Raw genomic sequence first — 3833 nt, 5'->3', positions numbered from 1 at the left:
GCCGCCAGGCGGCTGGCCCCTCCCTCCCGCCTCGCCCCTCCCCCCGCGTGGCTCGTCTCTCATTAATTATTTGCACCTGCACAAAGTCCCAGGTCGGATTCCATCTCACTCCACCTTCTTAGGTGTCCTGTCGCCTCTGCCGCAGCCGGTCCTCACTGGTGCTGGCCAGGCTGAGGGATCCCCCACACACAACGGGGTCCCTCTGCTGGCGTGGCCAGGGGAGTCTTCTGTCCGCGTCCCTGCGTCGCCCTCCCCTTCTCAGATGGAAGAGTTTGGTCGCCGGCCCAGGCCAGTGACTGCCATCCTGTATGTCCCGGAGCCTGCCCCTCGGACTATTTCTCAAAGATGGGCGGACACGGGGAGAGCCCAGCCTCGTTGAGTCCCCAGTCCCACTGCGGCCAGTGCCATGAGGGGACGGCCGTCGCCGGCTGTGTGGCATGCACCTGTTTTTGCTCATTTCCCTGCTGATTGGCATTTGCGGACATTTTACCTCCTGGTTGGGTTTCCTGGCAACAGCCCATCAGAGATGTAACCAAACAAAGAGGCCCGTGTGGACTGCCCCCGTGAGCTGGGGGGCCCGGTGGAGGGGGCTGGTCTGGACCATCACGTGGTCGGCCTGGAATTCTTGGAAGTCCCCTCTGCAGCGGGAGGGAGGCGGTGCCCACGCTGGTGCGCGGGCAGGAGGGGCAGCAAAGGCCTTGCGGGGAGCCTTGGGGCACGGGACCTGGGCAGACTGCAGTCCCGCGAGAGGAGGAGCCCACGGGGGCGGAGCAGACCTCTTGGCTGGAGGTCAGCTTTCTTTTCATGCCGAACCCCCCACTGGCTCCCGTCTATTTCCAGATCCCTCTGCTGGCGTGGCCAGGGCTTTCTACCAAAGCCCAAACCTCATTCATTCTCTCACTGCCTCTCTCTCTCTCTCTCTCTCTCTCTCTCTCTCTCTCTCATAAAACCAGATAATTAATAATTTTCTTGGTAAGGAGAAAGCGAGGGGGTGGGGTCTGGAATCTGGCTGCTGTGCAGGGTTTTGGCAGCGACGGCAGCAAAGAACCAGACAGGCAGTTCCTGCGCCTGGCCGGGCCTGACGAGAAAGCACAGCTCACGGGCCGAGGAGCCCAGGCCCGTCCCGGGAGTCCCCGGACCCGACAGAGAAGGCCTGGCGCTGCGGTCCACCCATCCCCGCTCCCCAGCCGGTGCTGGTCTGGAGACCACAGATTCGGGGGTTCAGAGGAAGCACGTCTCCATGGCAGCAGGCAGACCAGCAGCTCGGGGCCGCCCCGGTGGGCCTGCGTCCAGCCAGCCCGGCCTGCGCTTCCCGTCACACGCCTTCTCCTGCGTTTTCCTCCTGGAGCCAAACCGCGCCTTTGCTTCCTTTCTTTTTACTCTGAAAACCTCTGATGCTTGAACTCATTAAAAGAATGTAAACAGCCCAGCCAGCGTGGCTCAGGGGCTGAGCGTCCGCCTATGAACCAGGAGGTCATGGTTCAATCCCTGGTCAGGGCACATGCCCGGTGGCAGGCTTGATCCCCAGTGCTGGGGAGCAGGAGGCAGCCCATCAATGAGATCAATGACTCTCTCTCATCACTGATGTTTCTATCTCTCCCTCCCTCTCACTTCCTCTCTGAAATCAGTAAAAGTGTATTTTTAAAATAAATAAATAAATAAAACAAAAACTAGGTTGGCTCTTTACCCAGGTGACCTGTACACTTGAGTCCACAGATGGGAAGCAATCTATGAGGGGACTTAGATGGATGGGCGCCGCGTTCCCTGGGAGCTCCATTCTGACATTGCCAGCAGCCAGCCTGCGCACCGTGTGTGTGTGTGCATGTGCATGCGGGGGGTGGGGTGGGAGGGGCAGCCTGCGTGTGTGAGAGGGAGGGCGGAGGGCGGAGGAAAAGAATAGCCTCTCTGGTTTCAGGAGCTCCGTGGGTTTGGGGCCAAACCAGCAAAAATGATTGAGAACAGCATGACCTTGAAGCCCACAAATCCTCCAAAGCCTGGTCCCACCCATCTGTTTGAGAAAGCGATACCGCACCCAGGCCTGGCCTGTACCACCTACCCGCTCCCCGCTCCGCGTGGAAAACTGGTTCTGGTTGGAAGGGCCTGGGCAAAGGGGGAGCTGACCTCTGTCTGGGGTGGGGGAGCGGGGCGGGAGGCGGCTAGGGAGACCAGCCTGGGCGCCCCAACCTGCCAGGCAGCAGGCTCTGCTGTGCCCGTGGCTGTTCTAGGACAGGGCACTGCCACTCCCAGGCCCACCTGCGTCCTCACAGGGAGCAGGTGATGACTGAGGCTCAGGTGTTTGAAGGGGGCCCCACAGCAGGGCTGGGACGGTGGCGAGGCAGGTAAGGGCCTTGCCTAAGGCACACAGTTGACGGGGTTGCTCCAAAACTCAGGAACCAAGACAAACAATATATTTTGTCAATCAAAGTTTTAAAATCCCTGAAGGGCAAAACAGGAACTGTTTCAATAAAGACCTGGGCAGCTCACCTCACCTGAGTCTCGGGCCCGGCTTCTGAGCCAGGTCCGCTCCAGGTCCAGCTGACGCTGGAGTCAACACCCACCCAGGAGGTACCGGCCTCTGGCCGCAGCTGCTCAGAGCAGGAAGGGTGGCACTCCAGCCACAGGTCATTCCTGGGCAGAGGACACCAGGGTCCTTCCCAGAGCCAGTGGCTCGCGCGGCTCTGCGAGCTCCGGAAGGTGAGCAAAGCACCCTGGGCCTGCTCCAGGCTGAGCCTCGCCTCTGGGGAGGGAGGCGGGGCTGGGAGGAAGGAGGCGGGGCTGGGAGGAAGGAGCCGGTAAGAACCCGGCTCCCGGGCCGTTCCTGACCCACAGCCAAACCCACGCCCAGAGCCCAGGTGCAGAGATGTGATGCTGCAGCCAGGCCGCCTCCTGCATGCCCGTGGCCCTCACTACGGACCCCTGGCATTAACATCTGTTTCCTAAGGAAAGGCAGGGGTCTGGGCCAGAGGCGCGGCTGTGGAGAGTGGACAGGTCCCCGGGGCAGCGCCCTCCCTGCCCTGGGGAAGGGCCGCAGCTCCGTCTGTGGCGTGTCTCGGGGGGAGGTGGGGCCCTCTAGGGCTTCAGGTCCATGAGAAGCTGAAGGTTTAAAAGCAATCTCGAAGGATGGCAGCGCGGACTGGAACTTGAAGCTAGAGGCTCAAAGAGGAAGGAGAGGGGGAGGAGGGCTGAGCGTCCTGAAGAGGGGCCTGGGCGCTGGCTGCCAGCTCTGGGCCCTTGGCTCAGCCCCAGTGACCGGGCAGCCTGTCCTGGAGATGCCCTGTCACCCTGGTTCCCTTCCCTTCCTTGGGCTTCCTGCCGGGGAGGTGCGGGGCCAGCCAGGGGCAGGGCCTGAGGCCGGGGAGGGGCGAGGCCGCCTCCTACCGTGTAAACCCGTAAACCCTCTGAGAGGCCGAGGAACTTACCCAGGTTCACACCCAGCCCTGAGGGCCTCGGAGCCCTCATAGTCCCGGGGACACAGGCTCCTCTCTCAAAGGCAGGATGGGCCACCCATCCCGGACCCCCTGGATGCATCTCAGCGGAACCAGGGCCAGGGGACCTCACGCCAGGCCCGGGCAGGCGGAGGGGCAGGGAGGGTCCCGCGATGGAGAGGAGGAAGGAGGAGGTGGGCGTGGAGCTGGGATGCTAACCAGGAATAGATGATGTTCCTGAGAGGGCGGGCCCTCGGGTAATTCCACAGGAAACCGCCGGGAAGGTTGCATCTTATAAAGAGGCGACCACTCAGCACCGACGTGTCCCAACAGCCTCTTACATGCCCCGGGGCTCCGAGAAGCTCCGAGAAGCGGGAGGAGCGGGAGGGCTGCCAGGTCGGGTTCACG

The sequence above is a fragment of the Myotis davidii genome, unplaced genomic scaffold, assembly GCF_000327345.1.
Source record: "Myotis davidii unplaced genomic scaffold, ASM32734v1 scaffold651, whole genome shotgun sequence".
Taxonomy (NCBI): Eukaryota; Metazoa; Chordata; class Mammalia; order Chiroptera; family Vespertilionidae; genus Myotis; species Myotis davidii.
Note: the sequence above shows the minus strand (reverse complement) of the source record.